General features: G+C 41.2%; 1 pseudogene; it reads right to left on the bottom strand.

Annotated features, from left to right (window-relative positions):
* Positions 1-1,234: 1,234 nt before the first annotated feature.
* Positions 1,235-2,058, bottom strand: LOC126953876 (60S ribosomal protein L7a-like; annotated as a pseudogene).
* Positions 2,059-9,958: the final 7,900 nt, after the last annotated feature.

Genomic DNA, 9,958 nt, shown 5'->3' with positions numbered 1-9,958 from the left:
GAGACCACATTCCTTTAAAAAAAAAAAAAAAAAAAAAGAAAACATAATTAAAAAAATATAATTTCTACATTGTCAGAGTTTAAAGTTATAAAAGTCTATTTTGTAATTTACAAGTCTCATATTCGTTCAAGTCTTGATCACATAGCTCCATGGTTTAAAATCCTTCCTGCTAGTTCTTTAGCCATAGTGACTCTATTTTTTTCTTGGTTGTCTGAAGTTACTTTTCTGATAGTTTCTTAATAAAGCTACTGAGATTTAAAATCTTTTTGTATATGAAAAAGTGATTGTTATATTACAGTCTGTCTGGGTTTAAACTTCTTCAGTCACATTTTATTTCCTAGAGGGTCTTCTAGGCACTGCTCCTCTGTCTTCTGATATTGGTTTTTCTAAACTTTGAGACTAGCATTTTTTTCTTCCTCGAAATACTTGATCTGTTGCCTTGATCCCCACATTATTCTTTTTTTGCCTTTGAAGTTTAGTAACTTTCTGGGATGTCTCAAGGAGAATATTTTGATTTTCATTTTTCTTTTTCTTTCTTTTTTTTTTTTTTTGAGATAGTCTTGCTTTGTTGCCCAGGCTGGAGTGCAGTGGCACAGTCTCGGCTCACTGGAAGCTCCACCTCCCGGGTTCACACCATTCTCCTGCCTCAGCCTCCTGAGTAGCTGGGACTACAGTCACCCGCCACCACACCTTCCTAATTTTTTTGTATTTTTAGTAGAGACGGGGTTTCACCGTGTTAACTAGGATGGTCTTAATCTCCTGACCTCGTGATCCACCCACCTCGGCCTCTCAAAATGCTGGGATTACAGGGATGAGCCACCGTGCCTGGCCCAATATTTTGATTTTTCTATAATAATTTTTCCTTTGATGTAGTCTGTCCTTTTTTCCATAAATTCAAATATTATAATTTTGGCAACTTTTCTTGAATTATATCTGTATGTTTTCTTTTTTATTATTTTACTTCTACAGGGACAAACATTATACAGCTATTATGTTTTCTGTGTCTGTCTTACTTGTCAATCATTTTCTTTAACATTTTAAGCCTGTTTAGTCCCATCTCATTTTGTTTGCTTTTCCTCATTCCTGTCATCCATGTCCCCATTATACATTCAGTATGATTGGTTCTCTTTTGTATTACTTCTAGTCTAAACTTCATTTCTCCACCACCTTTTTTTGAAGGAAAATTTGTATTATTTTAATTATTTTTATGTACAGAAAACTCAACAGTGTATATTTAACCCAGTTTAGTGGCAAATTCTTTAGCCTTTGCCTTTTCGAGCTTGGCAATGTGAGCCACAGACTTGGGACTCAGGACATTGCCTCCCCAGTGATGGTGGATCTCATTGTATCTGTCATTTCAATTGGTCCTGATAGCTTCCACCAGCTTAGCCAAAGCAACTTTGTCTTCTGAGTTAACCTGTGTGACGGTGACAGTGGTGCAGGTCTTCCTGTGGACTAGACGTCCCAGTCTTGCCTTCCCCTTGATAATGCAGTAAAGGACCCCCATTTTACAACACAGGGCAAGCAAGATGACAACCAGCCCGATGGGATCCACGTCATGTACAATCACCACCAGCTGAGCTTTCTTGTTCTCCACCAAGGTGGTGATGGTGTTAACTCCTGCTCGAAGGACAGGTGGTCTGTTAGTGGGGACGTCCCCTTTGCCAGCAGCTTTCTTCTCAGCCTGGGCCAACAGCCTCTGCTTCTTCTCTTGCTTCATCTCTGGCCTGTACTTGTGGGCCAGCTTAAGCAGCTGAGTACTAGCTGCTAGCAGTTAGTACTAGCTGTTTGGTGGTCCAGGGCTTGGATGAACTGGTTAATCGCAGGAGGCACTTTCAGCTGCTTATAGAGAATGGCTCTCTGCTGCTGCAACCTGATAGAGCGGGGTCATTTTACAAAGTGGGTGAGGTCTCTTTTGGGCTGGATGTCCTGTCCAGTGCCAAAATTCTTAGGCCTTTTCTCAAACAGGGGATTCACCACTTGCTAGACCTCCTGCTTCTTCAAGACAGCAGGGGCCGGAGCCACCTTCTACCCCTTGGCCTTCTTTCCTTTTGGCATCTTGGGCAGAGGGAGGAGCTCCATTACCTTTTTTGTCCTACTTCTTCCCTTAACTCTTCAAGCTCATGGTTTGACTAATTATGTTAGTCCCCTGTACATTCTCTGATTGTTGCATATTACTTGAGCTCTTGTTTGTAGGGGCAATGGATTTGTTACATTTTCAAAATTTATAATTACATATTTTTTCTTGCTTTCAGTGGCTTTATGCCAATATTTTGGGGTAAATGTCATTTCACTTGCATTTTTTTCTTTCTTTTTTATGTTATATTTTCGTGATTTTTACACTAGTTCATTTTACTAAAGACTTTCATTTTTCTTGGAACAAATTTTAGGAGGCTAGTCTTACAAAGAAGGCAAAACTATGTTTTAGCCTTGCAAAAATTCTTATGGCTTTTGTTGGTTATTCCTTTAGATTTTTTTGATTTACTTCTTCTAAGCCAGCTGAGATTATTAGTAAAAGAATGATCCTAATGCAGATATTCCTTCCTTTCCCATACAGTAGGAGCTGCTTATTCCAGCACAACACACCATCTCAAAATTTAGTGGCTTAAAAAACAACAACCTTTTAGTAGTTATTGTGATCATGTTGGTCACATTCATAAGTTGGTTAACTTTTAAGGTGGCTCATTCCTAAGTCTACAGCTGGTGGTGGTTGGCTGATTTAGTCTGGCCTAGGCTGGGAGTGGTTTTACTCTACATAGTTTTCATTTATCCCCTAAGACCAGCGTGTTAGTCCTAGTTTTATCCTTCTCACAGCAATGGCAGAGCTGCAAGAGAGTAAGGAGAAATACACAGGACTCTTGAGAACTTGTCTTGGAACTGGCACATCATTAAAGCAAATGACTTAGCTGAGCTGAGATCCCAAAGGTGAGGAAAGGACTTGTACCTTTTTAGTGAGAGTAACTGAAAAGTTGCATGAAGAAGAACATGGACACAAGGCTGCAGAATTGGGCCATTAACACAATTTGTCACCTTTGCCAAACACAGAATGCATTCTGCAGATATAACTTGATAGTTCTCTGCTTATTCCCATATTCTGTGTTTTTCATGACTGTTCTAACTGGCTCAAGGAATTTCCCACTGCCAGTCCATGCACTTGTTCCTTTAGTTTTAAGTAAGATGAGATAAATGAACGACTTAAGATGGTCCCACTTATCCTCCCCTCTTGATATTTGCATCCTTGTATAATTCCTTCTTGACTATGGGCTGGACTTAGTGACTTGCCTCCAAGAAAAATAGATAATTGGATGGCACTTGAAGATTAGGTTATTTAAAAACTGTCATTTCCATCTAGTTCCCAGTTTTTTTCATTGTCGTCGTTATTTTCTTCCTTGCTGTAATGAAGAAATCTGCCATATTATCAGCTGCCCTGTGAAGGGGCCCATATGGCAAGGAACTGAGAGTGGCCTCAATATCCCACAAGGAACTGAAGCCTTTAATCGAAAGCCTTCAATCACATGAGTGGGCTGGGAAGTGGATCGTACCCTAGTTGAGACTTCGGATGACTACAGTGTTGGCTGACACCCTGATTATAGCTTACGAGAGATCCTGAATAGGGGAGTCAGCTAAGCCATGTCCAGATTCCTGACCTGCAGAAACTGTGAGACATTGAATTATGATGGTTAAACCACTAAGTTCAGAAATAATATAGTAGATAGCCCTAGATAGCTAAAAGTGCATAGACCATTGCTTTACCTTTCAGAGTGTGTCACTTGGGTTGGAGAAGCATGTGCTGTTGGCTTTGCTTGAGATCTGCAGTAAAGGATGTCCCTTCTCAAGCTGAATGTCATTGCATTTGGCATGTCTTCTTTACATTGTGGGTTGGCGTTTGTTGTCTTGAAAAAATAGCTTAGAGGTTTATTAAAGAAAGAGTTCAACGTCACTTTTCTGTTTCTCATTTTACTTACTGAATTTGGGTAATTTTTTCATGCCGTTATAAAAATAAAATTCAAGTTCTGGCTTTGACCTCTGCATTTTATTTGTATATGCCTCCAGAAAGTCCCTGCTTTAGACCTTTGGGATAATAATAATGTGAGAAACTTAATGAACCCTAGCCCAATGACTTAGTATGAAAATTATGCCAGCTTTGTGTGGTCCTGCTTTGACCAAGCATACTCCTTTCACAGTCCTGGTCTTAGATGTTCAACCCAAGAGGCAACAAATGTAGCCAAGAGCATGGGTTCTGGTATTAGATTGTCTATTATTATTATTTTTTAAACCGTAGCTCTGGCACTTACTACTGTGTGACCCCAGGAAACTATCCTCCCTAGATTTTATTTCCCGAGCCTCTGAATACTTTACAGTATTGAAAACTAATATTGACAGTATTATGAGGCTGATGAAATGAAATAATTTATACCAAGTTTTTAACATAGTACCTGCCAGATGGCAAGTCCTCAATAAATGTTAAGTATAATACAAAAAAATCATACATTTATTGAATACCTATTAATTGCCTGGTATTGTGCTAGGTTGTGGGGATGCTAACATATATGTAACTTGGTTCATTTTCTGAAGGAAGTTATAGTCTTGTAAGTGAAATAATTTCTGTACAACATCATTGCTTCCAAACATTGTTAGGTACTTCGGTTCTGTCATCCTGATAAATTCCCCTTTGAGGTTTTATTTTTGAGAATATGCTTTGGTTTCCTGCCTGGTATCCCAGTAACTAACTCTAAGATAAGGAGACTTTTTATATCCGTAGGTCCTTCTAGGGAATAGCCAAATGAAAATTGCCTGTCTATCTGATCTCACTCCTGAAATCTATTTAAACTCTTCTCATAATATGCCCAGATCTTTTACAAAATTCTGTTGACGAAGCTTTTGGATGTAGAGGAAACATTTAGATATATCAGTTGGTTAGTGTGTATGAAGAAACTGCTGTCACTCTTATCTCTTTTGGCCTCTGATTGGCCAGAGCTAGCAGTCCATCTTCGGCAACCCACTCTAGCTACGGTTCCAGCCCACAGTCTAGGTCCCAGGGAGTCATTGATAACCTTGCTTCTCTCTAGATCTCTCCACACGTTGTGTGTGTGTGTGCGCACACGTGTGTGTGTGTGTGTGTTGTGGGGTGTGAGTCAATGGCACTGTTATAGAATACCAGTCAGAGAAGTGGAGTAGAATGCAAAGCCAGGTGAGAAGGTTGGTGAGACTAAGGCAGAAATAAGACCTGATTATGGTGGAGAGGTGGATAGTGAAGGGATTATCCATTGCAACTTTTATCAAGAATCAAGAGGGACAATTGGCATGAATGTGCAAAGTGAGTTGCTTTGGTATGAATAACAAAATCACCAGGCATACGCTATCCCTATAGACCTATCCAATTTACCTGGTAGATATATTTTAGAAAATAAAACTGTTTAGACTACCACCCTGCCAAAACCCAAAAATAAAAACAATGCCTCTTTCTGTTTAGGTCACAAAGTAAAGCTATTCAGAACCAAACAAACAAGGGAGCAAAAGCAAAAATTCTCATTATATCTACTTCTGTTTGCAGACACAGATGGGACTGTGTCAAGCAGGAAACTGAAGGGAGCTGGTGAGTTTCTGGAGCTCCTGGCCAAAGCTGGGAGATCAGGTGCCTGTGGCTTATTTTTGCTGGTGTTAATCTAGGATGCCTACGGTGTTGTCAAACGTATTTCATTAGTGTTTTTCCCTTATTAAATATGAAAATCATGTCAAAGGTAAATGTCAAGAGGCTATAAAATTACCCTTCTTATCTTCCGTACATTTATCAGTTGATAAATGGAAAGACACTGCTGCCAAAATAACTGAATGAATAATTTATAAATGACTGATGCATCTTGTATGTTGTTTCAGGCACAAAACAGTAGGACATCAATAATCAAAAGAAGTTGGATTAATTTAGCAGTATTTTGCCATTGATATTTTTATCTAAATGTTGCAGTCTAGATCTCGGTGGTCAGAGAAGCTTCTTTTCTATCATTTTTTTTCCCTAATGACTTGGAGCAGGGGGTAAAGGAGAAGGGGGCCCCCTCTTTTGCCTGAGAGCTCCCTTTCTCCCCCATTCTTTGATATTAAAGTAGTTAGCTTTGATGAATGAGAGTCAATCTATATATTCTTTCTTCCTCTGTGGACTTCCTCATAATACTTGTACCAGGGATGTAACAAAAGCTTCTCTTGCTTTAAAATCTCTTGATGCATATCAATCCTGAATTTGAACTTTCCCTATAGGTCAGTCTCCCTCTTTAATTGACATGAAGACAGTGTTATATTTAAAGTGCTAGTCTCTTTAGTCAAATTTTCTTACATGCATTTACAGTTCTGTGACATTGTAATCTCAGTCACCCTAAAAGGTCCTTTACTGTGCAGGTCAAGAACCTCAATTCTATTGATTCTGCTCCCTCTGGTTTAGGTACCTGGCCTGTCACCAACCAGAAAGAAGGCCTTGGAGGTTGCCTCACTGCTGCAATGAGCAGAGCTGAAAGTGTTCTCAGGGAAGGAAGGAAGAAAAAAAAAAAAAAAACTCACAAAACTCCGAAGTCGGAGGAAAATCGAGGGAGAAAATGTGTTTGCATTTGGAGGGCTCAACTTGGATCTTACTTCCGAAGCTGAAGGAGCCTCTTATTTCGGGCCATCTACTAGCAAGGGGACAGGGCCACACAGTTCACATCATGATTTAGCTTGACCTGACTTTTCGAGGGTGGCCACTTGATTATGTTTTAAAAATTCCTCCCTGTGGCTTTGCCCACCAAACCTAGAGATCTGCATTTTTGCCTGTCCATTGTTGAGAACAGCCTTGCCTCGGGTCCCCCAGGCCCTGCCTGTTAGCCAGAGCCACCTCCGAGGATCACGACATCCCTCCCAACATCATAATTGGGCCGGCTCTCCGGGCGCCCCCCCGGGCCAGGCCTACGCACCCGAGCCAGCCCACGCCTCCGCAAGGGCTCCCCGGCTCCCTAGCCGGCCGGTTATCAGCAGCTCCGCGGTTAGCGAACCGCTGTGACTAAACGGAGATTGGGGGGCACTGCAGGCGAGGGATGAAAAGTGGTGCCCTCCCAGGGCACGGAGCCTATCTGCAGAATTGGCCCAGGCCCTGGAACTTCACAAACAGTGCAGCAGAAGGCTCTCTTGTTTGGGCATTTATTACCTGGAGCAAAATGTGCAGAGAGGGGAGATAATGAAGTACTTGACTAATTCAGTGTGATCCAGCTGGCTGAGCCAGAGGGGCTGGCTGCGGAGCCCGAGCCGGGAAGCTGAAGAACTCACTGCTAGCCATTTTCCCTAGGCACCTGGGAAGCCAAAACAAAGGAGTGCACAGATCAAAAAGAGAGGTATCAATAATAAAGGAGAGGAGATCAGGAAAGGAGCAGAAGGCGAGGGGGTGGGGCCTTCACTCCATTTTTAAGATTTTTTTTTTTTTTCCATTTCATTTGATTTCCAAGTCAATCACTTTCCACTCTCTAGACCTTGGCATTCTAAATCCAGTAAGCTTTTTTGTAAGTTACACCCGTCTTTCTTTCTTTCTTTTTCTTTCTTTCTTTCTTTCTTTCTTTCTTTCTTTCTTTCTTTCTTTCTTTCTTTCTTTCTTTCTTTCTTTCTTTCTTTCTTTCTTTCTTTTCTTTCTTTCTTTCTTTCTTTCTTTTTTCTTTCTTTCTTTTTCTTGCATATTTGCATATTTGTCCACGCATTCTGGCAAAAAAAAAAAAAAAAAAAGAGACATTCATTTCCACACACACAGCAACATAGATAGTGTTTCTGGTCGGGTTGGAGGTGCGCTTTTGGCCAACAGCTCTGGGACTGGAAAACGAATGTGACAAGAGGGTAGTTTTCTCCTGGGCTGCATGGAAGCCAGCTGCCTTTTGGCGTCCCCAGCCTTCTGTACCTGCTAATGGCCCCACGCTCTGCCTCTACTCACTATCTCATGCAATAAATAATGGATCTTGCATGTTCAAATGTGTTTAAACACTTTGAAGACCATCTGCTTCCACATACAATAAATAAAACACTGGGATGACTGACTTGAACACTATGTGTATTGTAATTGTCTTTTAAAATAGGCACAGCGTTCATCCTGGGTTCTGGAGCATGAATCCTAACTGTCCCATGGGACTTGCTGTCTTTCATACTCAGAAACAAGAGCCTTCCTAAACACTCAGAAACAAATGTGTCAGATGAGCTCTGGTAGGAAGAGTGAGTCGTGGGAGCAGAGGGAAGCTGCATTCTACCAAATGGGAGTTTGATTGATAAGGCCTATCACGTGTAGGTGACAGGCGGCAAGAAGGAACACAGTGAAAGTTCTGCTCATCTTTGCTTTTTATCCGTAACTCTGGGTCTGGTTTGAGGAAATGCAGTGAGGTATGAGGTCAGCTCCGAATCTTCCTTGTTTTCTTACTTTGTGCTGTCTTCATTTACTCTTTCTTTCTTTCTTTTTTTTTTTTCTTGAGACGGAGTTTCCCTCTGTCACCCGGGCTGGAGTGCAGTGGCGCAATCTTGGCTCACTCCAGTCTCCGCTTCCCAGGTTCAAATGATGCTCCCGCCTCAGCCTCCTGAGTAGCTGGGATTACAGGCTCCCGCCACCAGGCCTGCTAATTTTTGTATTTTTAGTAGAGATGGGGTTTCAACATGTTGGTCAGGCTGGTCTCGAACTTACAGGCATGAGCCACCGCGCCCAACCTCCCCTTTCCTTAGGAACCCTCATATTGTCTTTCTTTTGTTCTCATCAAAAACTTTTCTTGTGTCCTTTAATCTTACTAAGGTGTAAATGACTACTGACATTTAAAGAATTAAGCTTCCCTTACCCCTGGACGATTCTTATTGGACAAATCATTAAACACAAGGGATGAATCTATGGGTTTAGAAGCATTAAACTTTAGGGCAGGGTTTTTGTGTGCGTGTGTGGCCCAAGACCCATCATTTTCTCCAAACATCACACAGGGTAGGCAGTTGCCTATATAATCCACATGGAAGGACCAATTCATAGGCCATCATCCTTGAAATTCTGTGTTATGCAGGCATTTTATGGTACTGAGCACATGTGTTAGTTCTGTTTGGCTTCCCTGTTTGGTCATGAGGAAAAAACCCAGCAGGAAATACAATATTCACTTTGGTTTTTTAAAGCTTTAGAGTATCACATAAACCTCTATTTTCATCAGGGTCTCAGGGCATTTTCTGTGCAAAAGAAAAGAGACCTACTCAATCTAGACCAAGGAGCTCTGACAGGAAGGAGCAAGTGTAAGGGAATGGTTGTTGGAGAATCCAAGACCCAGGGCTCTCTTGGTCAGAGGAAGGCACCACTGGCAAAACTCTGGCCTTAAGGGAAGAACTGGGACATATCCTCTCCTTCTTCCTTCTAAGATCCTGCTGGTGCCTCCCTTGGCCAAACTCACCCAGCAGCCAGAGGACAAGGGAATCTGCGCAATGTGGTCCACCGAGATGAACCTCACAGAAAATAGAAGGATGGGGCATGGATCTGGAGGGACAGACAACTGGCGAATTACAGGCACAATGTTCTAACCTGGTTTTGCTTGGGAAAAGGTGAGCTAGATGCTGGTAATCTATCCAGTATATTCCTGGACTAATAGACTGAACAAATTAAGTTGCTATTAATGGTGCAATTACGTTTTGCATATCAGAAAGTTGACAGACAGGCATGGTATTTCATACTGAACAGATCTAAGTGACTTTGATGAACTGTTTTTAAAATCATTAATTAAAGTAGTGGAACTTTTTTTACAGGTGAAAGTTGGTTTAGGAATGGACTTTTTCTTGTTTCTCAGTAAGTTTAACATTATTTAAAATTACCTGGATCCTTATACACTGTTGCCTTTGGTAGTATATACTCAAAAGATTCTCCTTAAACACATGTCCAGAGAGTATTTGCTATTGACACTGGGGAGAGATTTTCAGTCTTTATTTGAACTGTGATTGGAATAGAGGC

This window comes from Macaca thibetana, chromosome 4 (assembly GCF_024542745.1).
Source record: "Macaca thibetana thibetana isolate TM-01 chromosome 4, ASM2454274v1, whole genome shotgun sequence".
In the NCBI taxonomy this organism is placed as follows: Eukaryota; Metazoa; Chordata; class Mammalia; order Primates; family Cercopithecidae; genus Macaca; species Macaca thibetana.
This window is presented reverse-complemented; position numbering and strand designations above follow the sequence as displayed.